The sequence below is a fragment of the Podarcis bocagei genome (genome assembly GCF_964188305.1).
Source record: "Podarcis bocagei genome assembly, chromosome: 16".
Classification (NCBI taxonomy): domain Eukaryota; kingdom Metazoa; phylum Chordata; class Lepidosauria; order Squamata; family Lacertidae; genus Podarcis; species Podarcis bocagei.
In genome coordinates, this window is record NC_138142.1 from 14,768,592 (window position 1) to 14,790,986 (window position 22,395).

At 45.3% G+C, this 22,395-nt stretch overlaps 1 protein-coding gene across 10 annotated transcripts in view; it reads left to right on the forward strand.

Moving 5' to 3' along the window:
* HIC2 (HIC ZBTB transcriptional repressor 2) overlaps nt 1-22,395 on the forward strand; it is a 138,494-nt gene that overhangs the window by 89,989 nt on the left and 26,110 nt on the right. For 9 of the 10 annotated variants that reach the window (XM_081174942.1, XM_081174938.1, XM_081174943.1 and 6 more), the window contains exon 2: nt 8,117-8,165. The exons of the other annotated variant lie outside the window; for it this stretch is intronic. The gene's annotated coding sequence lies outside the window, so the exon portion shown is untranslated. The remainder of the gene's footprint in view (nt 1-8,116; nt 8,166-22,395) is intronic. 10 annotated transcript variants of the gene reach the window in all.

Here is a 22,395-nt window from a genome sequence, read left to right on the forward strand (position 1 = left end):
TCTACCTCTCTGGTTCTTGATCTGAATTGGCATTTGGCAACAGGTGATGAGGGTTCAACATAACAGGATGTCCCCTTTTCCTGTTCTGCAAAATGTCTTGTGGTCTTGAGTGGGGGGAAGGGCTGTGTTGCTCAGTGGTGGGAGCACCGCTTTGCATACTCCGCGTTCAGTCCCTATGGGCACCCCCAGGCAGGACTGGGAAAGGTTCTTCCCTGAAACCATGGAGAGCCACGCTGCCAGTCAAGGCAGGCAGGCAGGCAGTATTGGGCTGTTGTTGTTGCTGTTAATTAAATTTATTGTTGTTGTTTAGTCGTTTAGTCATGTCCAACTCTTCGTGACCCCCTGGACCAGAGCACGCCAGGCACTCCTGTCTTCCACTGCCTCCCACAGTTTGGTCAAACTCATGCTGGTAGCTTCGAGAACAGTGTCCAACCACCTTGTCCTCTGTCATCCCCTTCTCTATACAGTGGTGCCCCGCAAGACGAATGCCTCGCAAGACTGAAAACTCGCCAGACGAAAGAGTTTTCCGTTTTGGAGGTGCTTCGCAAAACGAATCTCCTATGGGCTTGCTTCGCAAGACGAAAATGTCTTGCGAGTTCCTGCGGGTTTTTTTTCCTCCCCCCCTTTTTCTAAGCCGCTAAGCCGCTTATCAGCTGATCCGATCAGCAGATAAGCCGCTAAAAGCCGCAAATAGCGCTAATCCGCTAATCCGTCAATGGGCTTGCTTCGCAAGACGAAAAAACCGCTAGACGAAGAGAATCACAGAATGGATTCTTTTCGTCTTGCGAGGCACCACTGTAAATTAAATTTATAGACTGCCCTAAACCTGCAGATGTCCTTTTGGTCTGACTCAGTACAGTGGACGTTCGGGTTGTGAACGTGATGCGTGCAAGATGCACATTCGCAACCTGCAGCGTTCGCAACCCGCGTTTGCGCATGCGCAGGTTGCGATTCGACGCTTCTGTGCATGCGCAAAGCGCAATTTAGTGCTTCTGCGCATGCGCGATCGCCGAAACCCAGAAGTAATCCGTTCCAGTACTTCCGGGTTTTGATGGTACGGAACCCGAAAAAACTCAACCTGAAGCGGCTGTAACCTGAGGTATGACTGTATAAGACAGCTTTTGTCCCTAACTAAAATGCACACAAAATCAAACTGGGGCTTGTATTGTACAGTCCGACTTCCAAAACGTTCGACTTCCAAAACGTTCAGAAACCAAGGCGCAGCTTCCGATTGGCTGCAGGAAGCTCCTGCAGCCAATCGGAAGCCACGGGACCCACGTCGGACATTCAAGTTCCAAAGAACGTTCGCAAACTGAAACAGACACTTCCGGGTTTGCGGCGTTAGGGAGCCAAAATGTTCGACTCGCAAGGCTTTTGGGAAGCAAAGTATGATTGTACTAAGTCCGTTTTGGCTCATAGTTGCTCATGTGCTTTAATATTACTACGACTGTTGTATATATCCGCTGCATTTTTCTTTCTTTACTGTCCTGCATTCTTGGCTTTATTTTGTTCTTGTGGGATTATCTTTCTCTTGGTCTCTGTGCAGTCCCAGATAATGGGGTGTGTTTGTGTGTGTGGAGGCATTTTCCTCCCAGCCCACTGAATGTGAGTTTGTGCGCATCGGGTGATCGGGGGGGGGGGGGGGGAGCAATGCAAAACATGTTTTTTCTTTCATGGAATCATAGCAAAATTGTAGAGTTGGAAAAGGCCACAAGGGTCATCTAGTCCAGCTCCCTGTAATTCAGGAATCTTTGGCCCAGTGTGTGACTCGAACCCACAACACTAAGATTAAGAGTCGTGCTTTACCGACTGAGCTATCCCAGATACCCATTCATTTGTGATTCGTTTCCTGCGAAACCTTTCAGGGCGATTTAACAACCAAAACCTTTCTTGTATTATTTTATTTTTGTAATGGTGTTAAGAAAAACCCAATCTTATATAGAAACAATTTCATATTTGGTCAGAACTTTTTTTTCAGCCGGAACTCAGTTGCGGCCCCTCTCAGGTGGGAACCATTTATGGCGAATTTGCCACCTCTTTTTCTAGGAAAATAGCCCTTCATCTGGTACAGATAATGACTGAGATACAAAGACAGATATAGAAAACTGCCTTATGCCCAATCAGATCAATGCAGTTCAGTGTTGTCCACACACTGACTGGCAGCAGCCCTTTAGGATTTCAGACAGCAGTTTCTCTTCCTGCCCTGCCATTGGAGATTTAATAAGAGGCCTCTCTCCCCAATGTAGAGATACAGCATGGAGTTACAGTCGTACCTTGTGACTCAGACGTTTTGGCTCCTGAATGCCGCAAACCCGGAAGTGAGTGTTCTGGTTTGCGAACGTTCTTTGGAATCGGAAGTTTCCGAACCTTGATTTCCGAAGTCGAATGGACTTCCAGAACGGATTCTGTTTGACTTCTGAGGTACCACTGTTCTTCTCTGCCAGCACCCCCTCCCTGAAGGCTTGCCAATTTGCCGGGGGGGGGGGGGCTTATTTACAAGGTTGCACTCATTTTTATATTAGTGTTTTTAATACAGTGGTATCTCGGGTTAAGTACTTAATTCGTTCCGGAGGTCCGTACTTAACCTGAAACTGTTCTTAACCTGAAGCACCACTTTAGCTAATGGGGCCTCCTGCTGCTGCACGATTTCTGTTCTCACCCTGAAGCAAAGTTCTTAACCCAAGGTACTATTTCTGGGTTAGCGGAGTCTGTAACCTGAAGCATCTGTAACCTGAAAGTGTATGTAACCAGAGGTACCACTGTAATTTGTTGGGAGCCACCCAGAGTGGCTGGGGCAACCCAGTCAGATGAGTGGATGATGATGATGATAATAATAATAATAATAATAATAATAATAATAATAATAATAATAATAATAATAGCAGCATTACTTTGGGGTACCCATTGAAACCAATAGGCAAGGAGACTGGGGGTTGGGGCCAGTTATTAAGGATTCTGTTCTCTCTCACATGCGCACACACACATATGTATGCACACAAATGTGCTTGCTCACTCACACTCATTTATTTTTCTTTGAGCCAGTCCCAGATTGTTCTGTCGTAAGAGAGTAGGAGCCATTGGAGGATAAAGTTATATTCCGCCTCTGTGGCCGCAGAATGCAAGGCTTCCCATAGTTAACTGGTTGGCCACTATGAGAAGAGGACGCTGCATTAGATTTTGTGTTTTTTGTATTGTAATTTTATGGTTTGGGCTGCCCTGAGATTTGCGGATGAAGGGTGGTATACAAACTTAATTCATCCTCCTCATAGTTGGGCCTCTAGCCACATCCAGCAAGGCTCCTCTTATATGTACGTATATTTCCTATTGTTGAGTGAACACTTAAAGCTCCGTGCAACTTTATTTTTATTAATGGAACTTACCATCTCTGGCGCTACAGAGCTCCATTTATTATGCCCCAGTTATTACTGGTGCCTTTTATATATGTTTTGCTGCTGTGAATGAAGGAATCATTGGCGCAACAGGCGTTTGAACCATGAAACCATGGGCTTTTCAGTATATCACCGTGACTGGAGATTAATTCTAGCTGAAAGGGGTGTGAGGGGGAAATGTTGTCCCATTAAAAATATGCATTGGTTTGGCAAAATATATTTAGATGTTCATATTCTGCTGATCTGTCTACCTAAATGTGTTTCATATTATTTCATATTCATATTATTTCACTGTATTCAAGTTGTACAAGTGACAATAAAGTATTTCAATTTCAATTGGTGGACTGTCTGTGGAAGGAGTAGGAAAGAAGGGGACTTGGTTTCCTTTTTCATGACAGCAGAGTCATGAATTGCTGATGAATCACAGTTTGGTTGAATCTCTCTAGTCTTTTGGATGAATTTTGAGTGGTTTTGTTATTCATTCTGAAGTATCTCCCAGTTGGATTTCAGTAATGACATTTGGAAAAGTTCGAAATCCGAATTCTACCGTTGCCGGATTTAGATGTTGCTTATCTAGTTCTGTGGATCACGTCCTTCTGTTCTGAAATTTTGGCATTGGGAGTTTGGCAGCATACGGCGCACGCTTTGCTGACCAAACTACCAAAACAGTCAGTTCAATTTTATGTTGAACATCTAATGGAAGATAAAAACTCATCACTGCACATGTTAAATTTCTATCGGTAGCAGTGTGAGCAAGAGAACAACTCACCACCTGAAACTGAAAGGACTTCCTTCAGGGACCAGTCGTAGGATTGTTCATATGTTGTACCCTGCAATCTGTTTTCTTCTTAGATTATTGGGTGCTGTGTGCTTTTTAATTTTGCTCTATTGGCTATGATGATTTGATTGATTGAAATGAACCGGTTAAGGTCCTAAGCCGTTGACACGCTTGTTTTTTGTTGATAACTGGCCACAATTCTCTTCAGGTATCACAGTGCAATGCAAACAGCTTGGACTGTTAAACTCACAGCAGCCTCTCAGCTTAACCTTCCTTCTACGTCATTGCTAGTATATTTATTATTGTTGTTATTGATATTACATATTTTTTATTTGCACATTACAGTCGTACCTTGGAAGACAAATGGAATCCATTCCGGAAATCCGTTCGACTTCCAAAACATTCGAAAACCAAATCACAGCTTCTGATTGGCTGCAGGAAGCTCCTGCAGCCAATCAGAAGCCGCGGAAGCCCCATGGGACGTTCGGGTTCCAAAAATAGTTCGCAAATCGGAACAATCACTTCCGGGTTTGCGGCGTTTGGGAGCCAAAACGTCCACGTTCCAGGGCGTTCGGGATCCAAGGAACGACTGTATATGCTTTTCAATATATTTTTTTCTTGATATTTTTATTTCCCACCCTTACTTCCATGATGTTTTTATTCCCACTTTATACCTACTGCTTTATACAGCATGCTTAAATCTAATACAATTATTCTCTGTTTCACCTATCACCGTTTTCATTCCGCTGCTCCTAATTTGTACCCTGCCCACGTTTTCATTTAACAGTTCGTCAAATAGTCCGGAAAGGGTCTCCACTCTTCCATAAACAGTTCGTCTCTTTTATCTCTTACTTTTGCTGTCAATTTCGCCATTTCCGCATAGTCCATTAACTTCTGAAGCCATTCCTCCCTAGTTGGTACTTCTCCTTCTTTCCGTTTCTACATATACAGGATTCTGGCTGCTGTAGGTTGCGTAGGTAAATAGTTAAAACATCTTTTGGGGGATTTTTATTATTATTATTATTAATATCCCACCTTTCCCCCAGTTGGGGACTCAAGGCAGCTTACAAAAATTAGTACACGGAAAAACAAAAGATAATAGTAAAAAAAGTAATTAAACTATAATAGAAATAAAACAGTAAGAGAAACATATACAGCGTACCTTGGTTCTCAAACTTAATCCGTTCCAGAAGTCTCTTCCAAAACCAAAGCATTCCAAAACCAAGGCACACTTTCCCATAGAAAATAATGCAAAATGGATTAATCCATTCCAGACTTTTAAAAACAACCCCTAAAACAGCAATTCAACATGAATTTTACTATCTAAAGAGACCATTGATCCATAAAATGAAAGCAATAAACAATGTACTGGAGTCACACAATCAATCAATCAGTAGCTGAACTGGGTTCCACACAGTCACAAAAACAAGAGGGCCTTAAAAGCAAAAACGCAAAATAAATAGCAAAAACAGACAGACCTCAGCGTAACACTCAAAACGGAAGTGTGGCACTCAAAACGAAGCATGTTCGGCTTCCAAAAAATGTTCACAAAGCGGAACACTTCTTTGCGGAGTTTGGGTTTGAAGTTGTTTGAATACCAAGGCGTTTGAGAACCAAGGTACCACTGTATGCTAATATATAGATAGTAAAAAACAGCAGCACTATTAAAAGCCGTTTCCTTGAAAACAATCAGTTCCCGAAAGCCTGTTGGGGAATAGAATCATAGAATCATAGAGTTGGAAGAGACCACAAGGGCCATCGAGTCCAACCCCCTGCCAAGCAGGAAACACCATCAGAGCACTCCTGACATATGGTTGTCAAGCCTCTGCTTAAAGACCTCCAAAGAAGGAAACTCCACCACACTCCTTGGCAGCAAATTCCACTGTCGAACAGCTCTTACTGTCAGGAAGTTCTTCCTAATGTTTAGGTGGAATCTTCTTTCTTGTAGTTTGGATCCATTGCTCCGTGTCTGCTTCTCTGGAGCAGCAGAAAACAACCTTTCTCCCTCCTCTATGTGACATCCTTTTATATATTTGAACATGGCTATCATATCACCCCTTAACCTCCTCTTCTCCAGGCTAAACATGCCCAGCTCCCTTAGCCGTTCCTCATAAGGCATCGTTTCCAGGCCTTTGACCATTTTGGTTGCCCTCCTCTGGACACGTTCCAGTTTGTCAGTGTCCTTCTTGAACTGTGGTGCCCAGAACTGGACACAGTACTGGAAAAAATGGTCTTCAGCTTGGCAGCGGAAGCACAGCAAGGATATGACCCCTATTTGTGCCACTCCAAACTCCCCTGAGGACGGTCAGGAAATAAATGTGGTTCGGTTTTGTGCCAAACCTTTGTGTAAATCACGGCTGCCATCTGCAGAACGCACACTGGCAAGGCCCTGAGCCTTAACCTGGTTATCACGCCTGCATATCTGTAGTCAAAAGCGGTGGCTTTAATGAATGTTGTTCGCGGGATGCCTGAACCATTCACACTTAGAGTATCTGTTCCAGCTTGCAAAATAGAATGCATGGTGTGCTCCTGAAACTCAGCGGTTGTTGGGGTTTGTGTGTTGGGGACAAGTTGCATTTGATGTCTGAAATGGTGTGCAGAAGGGCAGGGGTTGCGTTGGTTAGTGACACGTTAAAGGTAAAGGGACCCCTGACCATTAGGTCCAGTCGCAGACGACTCTGGGGTTGTGGTGCTCATCTCGTTTTATTGGCCGAGGGAGCTGGCGTACAGCTTCTGGGTCATGTGGCCAGCATGACTAAGCCGCTTTTGGCGAACCAGAACAGCGCACGGAAACGCCGTTTACCTTCCCGCCGGAGCGGTACCTATTTATCTACTTGCACTTTGACGTGCTTTTGAACTGCTAGGTTGGCAGGAGTAGGGACCCATCAATGGGAGCTCACCCCGTCATAGGGATTCGAACCGCCGACCTTCTGATCGGCAAGTCCTAGGCACTGTGCCACCCACGTCCCAGTGACACGTTAGCGAAATCGAATTTCAACATGCTTGCTTAGCAGACAACCTTGCTCTTTGTCAAAGGTTTTTAGGTGCTTAAAAAATAAAATCAAAATCTCTGGGCCTTAATTTGCGTTGGGTTGGGTCTAAAAGCATTCAGGAGCAGAAAACTTTCCAGCCTACCCAACTCATTTTTAAAAAACACCTGGCAAGGCGTATTGCAAACCTGTTATTCTAGAACTGTGGCTGGATGGGGATGACCACCATTACCTGACAAAGCTAGCAAACGAAACAGCCATAACAAGCTCCAAGTCAGATCTCTCTATCAGAGGTTGGGGAAGCAGGGAGATGTGTTGAGCAAATTGATGGGCGAGGGATGGACTGTGATTTAGTGATCATCCTGTGTGTACGCCTCTATCCATATCCCTCTGCATACTGCCCTCCCGTTGCCTGGGTCGCCCCTCTGGAAGGCAAAAGGGGGCTGGTTTTCTCAATAGGCATTTCTTTTAGGATAGAGGGAGGGAATCTTTTTTTAAGACCGGAACAGATTAATCTGTTTTGCATTGCTTTCTATGGGAAAGCGTGCCTTGGTTTTGGAACGCTTTGGTTTTGGAACCGACTTCCGGAATGGATTAAGTTTGAGAACCACTGTACTGTAGAGAGCCAGAATCAAGAATGGGGAGATGGGACCCCACCCTTTCTCTCTTTCAACCCCCCTCTCAATGTTTCTCTCTCTCCCCCCCCATTTCTTTTTCAGCACCCCCAAAAAAACTTCCTTTCAGGATTCGACCCCCCCCCCCCCGGCTTCACCTGCATGAAATTAAACTGAGGGCCATTTGTGGCCCCGGGTTTCCAATTCTCTCCCCACCCCTATTTTAGCAGAGCAGAGTAGAGGGGTAAATGATGGAGAGGAAGCGATAAGGGTTTGCTTATTCATACTGCTTATCCCTGAACAAAACCAGTTGACCATTGACCTCTTTCTCTCTCTTTCCTACAGGTAATGTTGCCTGTTGCCCCAGGGCGAACTCCCCCTGTTGGTAGCTGAGGTAAGAAAAACACACACACACACAAATATGTATTTAAAATGCTCTTAGCTTCTTATGCTGTCCAGAAATGGAAATGCTGTGTTGTATCCAAGAATTACACCAACTAGTTAAATCTCATTGTGCATTCCCACCAGGGATGGGGGAGAAATGTGGTTTGTTTCTCATTTCAAACCGAATCTACTTGATTTGCTCTTCCTGAAACGACACACGGAGCTTAAATGCACCTCCTTCGACTCATTTGAGAGCCGAAGCTCTCCACGTTTTGCAGGGCGGTCCTCTTAAAACCATAAAATATTAAATAAAATATTAAAATAAAATATTAGGGGGAAATGTGCCTGAGAACGCATGAATGTGTAAGAGTGACGTAAAAAAAAAATGCAGGGAAGTGATTCTAGGAAGTGTACGTTTGGTGTCAAAGTCCACGCAAAAATGTGAGCGCTAAATCTTACAGCTGATGCAGAAATGATGGCGGTAAGAGCGGTGAATTGAGAAACTGGGAGAACCCAAAACTGACAGATTTGTCCATCCATAGCTTCTTGTACTACTCAGATCAGGGTAGTTAGGAAAGAAGAGGGGTTGCATCATCGCTTTTCAGTGCAGGCCTGCGCACCCCATGAGTGGGGGGGGGGAACGGGTCTGCTGGTTATTCCAGAGAGATTTCTCTGAAAGAAAGATGTTGCGGTTCTGCATTAGGTTCCCATTAGAATCTGCAGAAATGTATAGATGAGGGCCTTTGCTCTAAGAGTCCCTAGTGATGGGAAATGCTAGGTTGTTAATAAAAAAAGTGCGTGCACCAGGTATAGAAGGGACCTGTGGGACACATGTTGTTTAGTCGTTAGTCGTGTCCAACTCTTCATGACCCCCTGGACCGGAGCACGCCAGGCACTCCTGTCTTCCACTGCCTCCGCAGTTTGGTCAAACTCATGCTGGTAGCTTCAAGAACACTATCCTCTGTCATCCCCTTCTCCTTGTGCCCTCCATCTTTCCCAACATCAGGGTCTTTTCCAGGGAGTCTTCTCTTCTCATGAGGTGGCCAAAGTCTTGGAGCCTCAGCTTCAGGATCTGTCCTTCCAGTGAGCACTCAGGGCTGATTTCCTTAAGAATGGAGAGGTTTGATCTTCTTGCAGTCCATGGGACTCTCCAGAGTCTCCTCCAGCACCATAATTCAAAAGCATCAATTCTTCAGCGATCAGCCTTCTTTATGGCCCAGCTCTCACTTCCATACATCACTACTGGGAAAACCATAGCTTTAACTATACGGACCTTTGTTGGCAAGGTGATGTCTCTGCTTTTTAAGATGCTGTCTAGGTTTGTCATTGCTTTTCTCCCAAGAAGCAGGCGTCTTTTAATTTTGTGACTACTGTCACCATCTGCAGTGATCATGGAGCCCAAGAAAGTAAAATCTCTCACTGCCTGCATTTCTTCCCCTTCTATTTGCCAGGAGATGATGGGCCCAGTGGCCACGATCTTCGTTTTTTTGATGTTGAGCTTCAGACCATATTTTGCGCTCTCCGTGGGACACATACACCCCCCAATATTGCTGAACTACAACTCACATCATGCCCTGATAACTGGACAAGGGGGAGTTGTAGAGCCTACAACATTGGGCCAGGGAGTTTCAGATTCTGCATCCCTGATCTATATAAGGAGAGTGTCCTCTGCCCCTTTCGAACTATTATTTTTATTATTATTTAATTTATAATGCAATAATAATTTATTATTTGTACCCCGCCCATCTGGCTGGGTTTCCCCAGCCACTCTGGGCGGCTTCCAACAAAGATGAAAAATACACTAAAATGTCACATATTAAAAACTTCCCTGAACAGGGCTGCCTTAAGATGTCTTCTGAATGTCAGGTAGTTGTTTATCGCTTTGACATCTGGTGGGAGGGCGTTCCACAGGGCGGGTGCCACTACCGAGAAGGCCATCTGCCTGGTTCCCTGTAACTTGGCTTCTCACAGTGAGGGAGCTGCCAGAAGGCCCTCGGAGCTGGAACTCAGTGTCCGGGCAGAACGATGGGGATGGAGACGCTCCTTCAGATATACTGGACCTGAATGTCTCAGGCCGGTTCACATAAAATATCAAATACATAAAACCAAAACAAAGCCAACAACCCAATACCCCCCCCCAAAGAGCCAGCATTTTTAGAAAGGGTATAGGCTAAACAATTGGTTTATCCACATGCCGGTTTCCCCAGCTTAAAGGACCTACATGATTAATCAGCTGAAGATTTAATTTAAGTGGCACATCCTACCAAATGCACACACACTTATTTATTTCATGAGAGTTATGCACCAATTGATTGTGTAAATATATATATATGCAACCCTTCCCCCAAGTGTGGTTTACAAAAAGATAAAACAATCAAATTATTGATAAAACAATCATCAGCCATAATTTAAAGCAGTGGTTCCTAAAGTGGGTGGTATCCTGCTTCCAAATTGGATGGGATTGGCAGGGTGTGGGGGCAGCACTGGAGTTATAAATCCTGGCTATCAGATTTTGGAAAAACTGGTATCACTGTACTGGGACGCGGGTGGCGCTGTGGGTTAAACCACAGAGCCTAGGACTTGCCGATCAGAAGGCCGGCGGTTTGAATCCCTGCGACAGGGTGAGCTCCCGTTGCTCGGTCCCTGCTCCTGCCAACCTAGCAGTTCAAAAGCACATCAAAGTACAAGTAGATAAATAGGTACCGCTCTGGCGGGAAGGTAAACGGCATTTCCGTGCACTGCTCTGGTTCGCCAGAAGCGGCTTAGTCATGCTGGCCACATGACCTGGAAGCTGTACGCCAGCTCCCTCGGCCAATAAAGCAAGATGAGTGCCGCAACCCCAGAGTCAGCCACGACTGGACCTAATGGTCAGGGGTCCCTTTACCTTTATCTTTAGTATCACTGTATCAAGTTGATTAGCTTTGTTGAATTCATTAAACTCAATAATTTCAATTCACTTTTGAACCGATGCGCCATTGTTACTGTTCCGAATTGGGCAAGGGACCCTGAGTTTCTGGAACCAAGTGGGGTGGTGGCCTGAAAATTTAGGGAAGCACTGATTGAAAACATTTTAAAAAGTTGAAATCAACAACAAGCTATACAGTAAATGGATTAAAACGCAAAACAACATCCTAAATATCTGGGTAGGCTTGTCTGAACAGAAATGTTTTTAGCAGACGCCCCAAAGAGAGGAAGGAATGGAAGGTGATCAGCCTTTCTGTGTTACTGTTTTAGACAGAAAGCATTTGCAGCCAGTGAGAACACTGGAGAAGAAAAATATTTAAGAAGGTGGGGCAGTGATGGGGAGAAGAGAACCTTGGAGTTGATTCCGGGGCCAGCAGTTCAGGTGATGAACACACATGCGAAATCCATAACCGAGATGTTATTTAGCGTTTGTTTCTATGGGAATATTTTGGCGAGCGCGCACCCGTCCTCTTGGGTTCTTTCCTGTACATTTCCTGCAAGGGAGCATGTGTTAGATCTTTCTATCCAAGAGACACATGTTTCATATTTTCCCATAACCTCTTCCTGACCCTTTTGGCTGAGGGAAGGAAATGCAAGATGGGACTGCGTCTTCTCTCTTGATTGTGATTACTTACACAAAACGGAAAAAATTCCGTGTGGCTCTGCTCTCTCCCCTTCCCCCATGCTCTCTGGGGTGCGTGTGTGTGTGTGTGTTTGCACACGCATATGTGCAGTATTCCTTGGAACCATAAACGATTGTTGAAGGGGAAAGCCAGGTTCCAAGGAAGCTTCCTGGCCGGCTCGCGAGATGGCTGCGTCGACCGTTTGGGCGGTTTCCCTTCTCTCGAGCTCTTAATACGACAGACTTCATTAGCGGATGACTCTGGGTAAAGGGGTGGGAAATTACGATGGCCCCCTCGCAAAAGTTAGGAGCGCCTACCCCCAAAGGACTTCTGCATTTCAGTTTTGACAGCTGCTGTCGGCGGCTTGAGGGGAATGCAAAGCAAAGACCCTCTCACAACATCTTCCATCTGATCTGCTCCAGAGTAGCCAGAAAATGGGTAGGGTGACTTCCAGATTTGGGCGTCCGGGAGAGATTGGAGACAAACATTTCCTGTGATTCTCAGCGGGTGATTCTCTTATCACCCAGCAACAGTCTGGCGAACCAGAGCAGTGCAAGGAAATTTACCTTCCCGCTGGAGCAGTACCTATTTATCTACTTGCACTTTGACGTGCTTTCGAACTGCTAGGTTGGCAGGAGCAGGGACCGAGAAACGGGAGCTCACCCCGTCGCGGGGATTCGAACCGCCGGCCTTCTGATCGGCAAGTCCTAGGCTCTCTGGTTTAACCCACAGCGCCACCTGCGTCCCTGCGAAGGTGAGAGAGAGAGTCAAATTTGTTTCTCCGCCCTCTATTGCCTCTAGCCACGCCTGTCACTATAAAGTGAAAACGCCACCAATTTTGCCCATGAGAAAATGTGGTCTGCAAAAAAGGCTTCCCAGCCTTGGCATTCTTAAATTGTATTCTTGGCAGGACCCTGTAAGTTACCTCCATAAATAAGAGTCTTCCCACCCAGGGACGACTGTGCGCAGGATTCCTGCATTGCAGAGTTTGGCTTAGATGACCTTCTCAGTCCCTTCCAGCTCTACATTTCTATGATTCTACGTTAGCTGGGACTGAAGGGAACTGGTGTCCATTATCTTCTGGAGCCCTTCCCCCCCCCCCCATCTCTGCAATAAAGCCATTATAATGAGCCGTCAGCAGACTTTGGCAAACCTTCAGCCACAGAAAATGTGAACTTTTACAGTGGTACCTCGGGTTAAGTACTTAATTCGTTCCAGAGGTCCGTTCTTAACCTGAATCTGTTCTTAACCTGAAGTACCACTTTAGCTAATGGGGCCTCCCGCTGCTGCCGTGCCGGCGGAGCAAGATTTCTGTTCTCATCCTGAAGCAAAGTTCTTAACCTGAGGTAATATTTCTGGGTTAGTGTAGTCTGTAACCTGAAGCGTATGTAGCCCGAGGTACCACTGTACCTGCTTCATTTTTATTCCTTTGTTTCCCATTGAGCACCTGTTCAAGAAACAGATATCCAGGCAGCATAAACACCTCTTGGCGTCCAGCATTTCCAAACCTTTTTTCTGTTTATCCATAACATTCCTCCGTTTGGTGCCGTGCTAGTGTTGCTCCTCTTCCTTTCGAAAATATTCATTTTGGCATCGGCGCTCTAGATGCTGAGGTTTCCTTCTCACAGCATGCCCCGCAATCTCTTCCAAAGAGGCTCTGTGTGGAGCCAGACCCTTGGCTTCATCGAGTTTGTGTCCTGCTTTCCAGACCCCCAGACCCCACCCCCGCTTCCCCCTTGGATGCTTCTTGCAATACACCGCATGGGTCATCCAACGCAATCAGCATTTCCGTCTGGAAATGGGCACCACGGATCACGCGCCGTTTCTCAGCTGCTCATTCTTGTTCGGCACGGAGGGATGATAATAATAATAATAATAATAATAATAATAATAATAATAATAATAATATTTATACCCCGGCCATCTGGCTGAGTTTCCCCAGCCACTCTGGGCGGCTCCCAATCAAGTGTTAAAAACAATACAGCATTAAATATTAAAAACCTCCCTAAACAGGGCTGCCTTCAGATGTCTTTTAAAGAGAAGATAGCTGCTTAGTTCCTTCACATCTGAAGGGTGGGCTTTCCACAGGGTGGGCGCCACTACCGAGAAGGCCCTCTGTCTGGTTCCCTGTAACCTCACTTCTCGCAATGAGGGAAGCTCCAGAAGGCCCTTGGCGCTGGATCTCCGTGTCTGGGCTGAACGATGGGGATGGAGACGCTCCTTCAGGTATACTGGACCGAGGCTGTTTAGGGCTTTAAAGGTCAGCACCAATACTTTGAATTGTGCTTGGAAACATACTGGGAAAACTGCTACTCAACTCCCAAGGTTTCCATTTCTCTCTTGGGTGCCTTCAGAAGCGGGGAATATTGCACTAGTCCCCCCCCCCGTGATTTTAGTGCTTCTGTCTCTTTTTCTAATGATCCCTACGCTCTGCGGTTCCTGTTGTTGTGATGGAAAAGGCTTTTTGACCGCTATAGCAGCACGTCATTCTAAATTTCTTGCACACCAGTGGATGTGGCATAACACAACAAAGAAAGTCACTGGGCGATGTTGCTTCTCGCCCCCTCTTTCCACACATGATTCTCTCTCTTTCTCCACCCACCCACCCCCATTGAAAACCACAGGAAAGAACTGTACTACCCCAATGTTTGTCAGTTACTTTCACAATTTTCTGGCTTGAGGGGGATCAGATTTTTTTCCTGGAATCAAATAACATTGAGCATCAAGCATGGGCTATGTTTCATTAGTTTTCCAGAAGTGGCTTCTACGTCGTGTGAGAGCTCAAATGTAATGTGGAAATTAACCATTAAGGAAATGTTGGGGGAAATGGAATAAATGGTTGTGTGAATGCAGCCCCCCCCCCTCCTTTTTGTCCTAGTGAACTCTTGTAGAGAACTCTTGTTTTATCTTTGGCAGGGCTTAGAAAGTTCGTTTTTAAAAAGAATCTCATTCCAGTTCAGTATGTCCCAAAAAGATCTGATTCCAGTTCAACAGACATGCTTGGTTTACGTTCAGTTCACGTTTATCCAAATGACGCTCAGCAATCCTTTTTCCAGCACTTTTACAAACGTTACATGCATGCTGTGCTGAAGTATAAAATACACCTAAAGAAGACATCAAAACACGCAAACACAGGGGTTTGTGAATGGTTTTGATCCCCCTGCAATTAAGATGGCTAAGCTTCAAGACCCAAAGAGTTTATAATTTTTTAAAAAAATGTAAGAAGTTGGAAGATGAACTGGAAATTACCCCGGAATGAACTTAATTCACATCTAGTTCACCCAGCAATTACGGGAACTGCTTCCAAGGGGGTTAGTTCAGATATTTAAAAAAAAAACTAATTCAGGGAACTTTATTAAACCAAGCTGGTCCATTGCAAACAATGGCCTTAGATACCTTTCTGCATTAAATCCTTTCTTTTCTTATCACACCCCACAGTTGGCTCCCACAGAGACAGCATGTCAGGTCCCAACATTTGCTTCTTCATGACGGTGTTTGTGTGTGAGAGAGAAAGAAAGAGAGAGGCTGCTGGAGCGCAAATGTTCTCTGCCTGAAACATTTCTAAAGCCTCAGGCCAGTGTAGGCTTTTGAAAATAACTTCCCTTTTGAGGGCAGTTATCAGATACGCCTGTGGGGTGAGCTCCAGCTGGTGTGCCAGGGTCCTAACCTAATCCTTCCTACAGAGTCCACAGGATGCAATTGTTATATTTCAAGGGGCAGGCACCTGTTGGGTTGTGGCTGCTGGATGCCTTGGGAACCAAGGAATTTGATTGGGGGAAGCCTCAAGGAGTTGCTCCCTTTCGCCCCTTGTGTGTTTCTCATGCCCGTCCTTTCTGTTTCTCGTTGTTTAGTCATTTAATCGTGTCCGACTCTTTTTTTTTTAAATGATATTTATTAAAATTTCAGAAACAAAAAAATTACATAGTTAAAAGTAAAAAAGACAAGGAAAAATATAGAAAAAAGAGAAAAAACATACAAAATACAAAGTATATATAAAAAATAATAATAGAAAAAACACTTAAAAACAAATTGATCCTTCCGTATCTTACATTTCATTTCCTTGCTTTCCTGACCTCCTCTCACCTCCCTTTTTTGTATTCCAGTTCACTTGGTTAATTCAGCAATCCCTTTCCCTCTTTGTTTTTGTCTTAGTCCTTTAACTTAATATATTATAGCTTTAGATTCTCACCTATTAACCATCCATTTTTGCATACACCTTTATGACATTGCTGCTAAAACCACTTAACTTCATTCTGACATCATTCTAACATTCATTAATTTTACAATATTTCTGTAAGTAGTCTTTAAATTTCTTCCAATCTTCTTCCACCGACTCTTCTCCCCGATCTCAGATTCTGCCAGTCATTTCCGCCAATTCCATGTAGTCCATCACCTTCATCTGCCATTCTTCCAGAGTCGGTAGATCTTGTGTCTTCCAGTACTTTGCAATAAGTATTCTTGCTGCTGTTGTAGCATACATAAAGAAAGTTCTGTCCTTCTTTGGCACCACTTGGCCGACCATGCCCAGGAGAAAGGCCTCTGGTTTCTTCAGAAAGGTATATTTAAATACCCTTTTCATTTCATTATAAATCATCTCCCAGAAAGCCTTAATCCTTGGGCACGTCCACCAAAGGTGAAAGAATGTACCTTCAGTTTCTTTACATTTCCAACATTTATTGTCGGGCAAATGATAGATTTTTGCAAGCTTGACAGGTGTCATGTACCACCTGTATATCATTTTCATATAGTCGTGTCCGACTCTTCGTGACCCCATGGACCAGAGCACACCAGGCACTCCTGTCTTCCACTGCCTCCCGCAGTTTGGTCAGACTCATGTTTGTAGCTTCGAGAACACTGTCCAACCATCTCGTCCTCAGTCGTCCCCTTCTGCTTGTGCCCTCCATCTTTCCCAACATCAGGGTCTTTTCCAGGGAGTCTTCTCTTCTCATGAGGTGGCCAAAGTCTTGGAGCCTCAGCTTCAGGATCTGTCCTTCCAGTGAGCACTCAGGGCTGATTTCCTTAAGAATGGAGAGGTTTGATCTTCTTGCAGTCCATGGGACTCTCAAGAGTCTCCTCCAGCACCATAATTCAAAAGCATAAATTCTTCGGCGATCAGCCTTCTTTATGGTTTAGCTCTCACTTCCATACATCACTACTGGGAAAACCATAGCTTTAACTATACAGACCTTTGTTGGCAAGGTGATGTCTCTACTTTTTAAGATGCTGTCTAGGTTTGTCATCGCTTTTTCCCCAAGAAGCAGGCGTCTCTTAATTTCGTGGCTGCTGTCACCATCTGCAGTGATCATGGAGCCCAAGAAAGTAAAATCTCTCACTGCCTCCATTTCTTCCCCTTCTTTTGCCAGGAGGAGATGGGCCCTGTGGCCATGATCTTCGTTTTTTTGATGTTGCGCTTCAGACCATATTTTGCGCTCTCCTCTTTCACCCTCATTAAAAGGTTCTTTAATTTCTCCTCACTTTCTGCCATCAAGGTTGTGTCATCTGCATATCTGAGGTTGTTGATATTTCTGCTTCTCATAGGGCTGACCAAAAAGCAGCCGCAGCCCCCCCCCCTGGTTTTCCCATTTTCCAGGTGAAGAAGCTGAGCTTGGGAGTTTTGGAGGTGAGGGTTGGCTGGTAGCAACCAAACCACTTTATTGAGAATAATAGCAGCAGTAGTAGTAGTTTGGGGAGCGCCTCAAGAAGGGACGAAAGGTTCCCAGATAGTTTCTTGGCCATTTGCCCCCCTCAGTGATTATAGCCCAACTCTGGTTCCTCAGTGGAAAAGTTGGGCATCTCTGATTTATCTGTGCTGTGAATTTCTACACCAGGAATTCTCAAATCGGTGTCCCTTGGCCAGGGATTATTTGACCTGGTGCAGAACTGCTTCCTTCCTTCAAGTCAACTCCAAACTGCAGTTCCCAGCAGGGCGTGGGGCGGTCTGGGAATAATTTGGTGTCTCCTGTAGGACTTGCCGATCAGAAGGTCGGCGGTTTGAATCCCTGCGACGGGGTGAGCTCCCGTTGCTTGGTCCCTGCTCCTGCCAACCTAGCAGTTTGAAAGCACGTCAAAGTGTGAGTAGATAAATAGGTACCGCTCCGGCGGGAAGATAACGGCGTTTCCGTGCGCTGCTCTGGTTTGCCAGAAGCGGCTTAGTCATGCTGGCCACATGACCTGGAAGCTGTACGCTGGCTCCCTCGGCCAATAAAGCGAGATGAGCGCCGCAACCCGAGAGTCAGTTGCGACTGGACCTAATGGTCAGGGGTCCCTTTACCTTTACCTGTAGCCATAGAACATCTCTGGCGTTAAAACAGGTTGGGATTATAATGTTCTGCTTTCCCTGCTGGAGGCAGTATGCCTCTGAAGGCCAGTTGATGGGAACTGGAAGTGGGGACAGCGCAGTTGCGTTCGCGTTCTGCTTTCGGAGGCCCCCTAAGCATCTTGTTGGCCCCTGCAGGAACAAGACTGGGTGCTTCTGAATCCCATTTACTGGAAACCGCAGGACTAGAGAAGTATTGAGGTCCTTCTTTCAGGCTTCCCAAGCACATCTGGTCGCCACTGTGAGAACAGGATGCTGGACTAAATAGACCATTGGCCTAATCCAATACCAGTACTTCGGGTTACATACGCTTCAGGTTACAGACTCTGCTAACCCAGAAATAGTACCTCGGGTTAAGAACTTTGCTTCAGGATGAGAGCATAAGTCGTGCTCTGGCGGTGCGGCAGCAGCAGCAGGAGGCCCCATTAGCTAAAGTGGTGCTTCAGGTTAAGAACAGTTTCAGGTTAAGAACGGACCTCCGGAACAAATTAAGTACAGTGGTGCCCCGCAAGACGAATGCCTCGCAAGACGGAAAACTCGCTAGACGAAAGAGTTTTCCGTTTTGGAGGTGCTTCGCAAAACAAATTTCCTATGGGCTTGCTTCGCAAGACGACAATTTCTTGCGAGTTCCTGCTGGTTTTTCCCCCCTCCCCCCCTTTTTCTAAGCCGCTAAACCGCTTATCAGCTGATCCGATCAGCAGATAAGGCGCTATAATCCGCTAATCCTTCAATGGGCTTGCTTCGCAAGACAAAAAAACCGCTAGACGAAGAGAATCACAGAACGGATTCTTTTCGTCTTGCGAGGCACCACTGTACTTAACCTGAGGTACCACTGTACATTATTCAGATTTATTCTCCACTTTTTAGTGGAAAACAAAGACAGCGTGCAGCTATGACTTCAGCTCCAGGAAGAGCTTTGCTGCATGTCTGCTGTGGTGATAACCTTTTTTTATGGTCGCTGCTGTTTTGCTTATTTTATAACTGTATGCTAAATTGTTGTGATCTGCTCTGGATCATTATGGGAAAGGTTGGGGAGAAATCTGATAAATAAATGCATGTGCTTCTGTGTATATATATACAGTGGTACCTCAGGTTACAGACGCTTCAGGTTACAGACTCTGCTAACCCAGAAATAGTACCTCAGGTTAAGAACTTTGCTTCAGGATGAGAACAGAAATCGTGCTCCGGCAGCAACGGGAGGCCCCATTAGCTAAAGTGGTACTTCAGGATAAGAACAATTTCAGGTTAAGAACGGACCTCCGGAACGAATTAAGTTCTTAACCCGAGGTACCACTGTACACGCACATATGCATATGCACACACACACACATTTATTTCCATCATTGGAGGTTTTGGGTTGATTGGCACCTGTCAGGGATTCTTTAGCTGTGATTCCTGCCTTGCAGGTGGCTGGACCTTGTGGTCCCTTCCAACTCTTATGATTCTGCATATACTCTGTGATTCTATATATATGGAGACACGGGTGGCACTGTGGTCTAAACCACTGAACCTCTTGGGCTTGCTGATCAGAAGGTCGGTGGTTCGAATCCCCGTGATGGAGTGAGCTCCTGTTGCTCTGTCCCAGCTCCTGCCAACCTGGCATTTTGAAAGCACGCCAGTGCAAGTAGATAAATAGGTACCACTGCGGCGGGAAGGTAAGCAGCGTTTCCGTGCGCTCTGGTTTCCATCACGGTGTTCCATTGTGCCAGAAGCTGTTTAGTCCTGCTGGCCACATGACCCGGATAGGTGTCTCTGGACAAACGCCGGCTCCCTCGGCCTGAAAGCGGGATGAGCGTCGCAATCCCATAGTCACCTTTGACTGGACTTAACCGTCCAGAGATCCTCTGTATATACACACATTTCCACACCAATCCTACACAGAACTTGATAGTAATATCCTATAATATGCAACAAAGTACTGTCACACCAAGTATATCGCATACTCTTTTATTTCCTGTAAGCACTAACATTTCATTTTTAGCATACCACTCCTCGTGCAATTACAACCTTCTTTATATTCTTACAACCCTTTCATTTTCATTGTGTTTTGCCTAGACTCCTGCCCTACCCTGCCCAGACATAATGGAGATCAGTCGCAGTTTCTATTTGCTTTAATAGTGTTGTCATCTTTTGGCACATTCTTGAGAGTCTAGAGCTGTTGGGGTTTTTTTATTTTATTTTTGTAAGCCTACAATGGGCTAATGAATCAGTTTTGATGTAATCAGCTTAACCGGTGTGTTTACTGTGATCACGGGACTGAAAAGCCCCCAAAAGTCAACTCCTAAATACCTTCATAGAAACTTAAATGCCATCTGTAAGCTCGTTCCTACTTTGTCACAGCGGCCAAACCAGTTTGGCCTGCCAGCAGCAACCCTGAATGTGGCACGACCGGGGGGGGGGGCGGTCGTAGTCCCCTTTTGACAAAATTCTGTAGCTGCTCCAGCCTCAAATATTGCCCTCGATGCCATTTCAAGTCACCGTGTTACAGCAACGTTCGTCCATCTTGAGTCCCCAGATGGCGTTGGACTACAACTCCCATCATCCATGGCCATCTATTCCCAGTGGTCAGGGATGATGGGAGTTGTAGTCCAACAGTATCTGTTAAGGTTGCAGAACGCTGCCGTGCATGACTGAATATTTATTTTATCTAGAAATGCTTTAAAACTGCTTAATATTTCAAGATAGCTGAGCAACGTGCAAAAATGCAACACAAAGACAATAAATGTTGGGGAAATGCGAGATAAAAATCAGTAAAACTGTCCTGTGCCCTTTTAAAAATGTGGCTCTCTTTTTTGGGGGGGGTTACTGAGTTGTTGTTGTTTTATTTTGATTATATATATTGTTTCTGTGAACCCCCCTGAGACCTCCGGGTATAGGGCGGTATATAAATTCAATAAATAGTATTACAGTGGTACCTTGGTTTCAGAACAGCTTAGTTTATGAACAACTTGGATTAAGAACGCTGCAAACCCGGAAGTAGGTGTTTTGGTTTGTGAACTTTGCCTTGGAAGCTGAACATGTTGAAGTGGCTTAGTCATGCTGGCCACATGACCTGGAAGCTGTACGCCGGCTCCCTCGGCGAGTAAAGCGAGATGAGCGCCGCAACCCCAGAGTTGGCCACGACTGGACCTAATGGACAGGGGTCCCTTTACCTTTTAATGTTATGTAATTATGATGTGAGACGAGTCTCCGTACGGGAGAGCATTCCACAAGTGGGGAGCCACCACGCGAAAGGACCCATCTTGTGTTGCCACCCTCCAGACCCCTGGAGGAAGGGACACACAAAGAAAGGCCTCAGGTGTTACATGCAAGGTTTGGGGGCAGCTTATATGGGCAGAGGCAGACTGTGAGGTACTGGGGTCCCAAGCCTCGTAAGGCCTTACAGCGTTGCGTCTGCACCAAGTCATCCCATCTTCTGGGTCCAGAGAATCTTCCCAAGGGCCACATGAATTGCATCTGGAGGGCCACAGGTTTCTCTATCCTGGTTTAGCGAAATGAGAAAACCATGGTTCAGGAAATTTTATATATATATATATATATATATATATATATATATATATATATATATATATATATATATATAAATTTATTAACTGGCCAATCACATAAAATTAAATCATATCACATAAATTCCGAATTACAAAGCCGAATTTTAAATTTTTGGGGGGGACCCATATTTCAAGATCCGAAGGGGAATTCTGATCATCTTCTTGCTGCTGCGTTAATGTCCCAATCAGTCCAAACAGAGTTCATAATTCTATCCCATCTTATCTTGCTGTTTCCACATCACATCTTGTTCATATATTTTCTCTTTTATTATCATTTATTATTATTTATTTATTATTATATATTTATTATTTATACCCCGCCCATCTGGCTGGGCTTCCCCAGCCACTCTGGGCGGCTTCCCAAAAAATATTAAAATACTGCAATACATCAAACACTAAAAGCTTCCCTAAACAGGGCTGCCTTCAGATGTCTTCTAAAAATCTGGAAGTTGTTGTTCTCTTTGACATCTGGTGGGAGGGCGTTTTACACGGAGGGTGCCACTACCGAGAAGGCCCTCTGCCTGGTTCCCTGTAACTTGGCTTCTCGCAGTGAGGGAACCGCCAGAAGGCCCTCGGTGCTGGACCTCAGTAGAACAATGGGGGTGGAGACGCTCCTTCAGATATACTCGACCGAGGCTGTTTCCATAAACCAGAGGTAGTCAACCTGGTGCTCCCTAGATGCTGTTGGAACTACAACTCACATCATCCCTGTCCATTGACTTCAGATTTCTTGGGAGTCGTAGTTCACAATGCTCAGAAGGCACCACTTTGGCTATCCCTGCCCTAAAC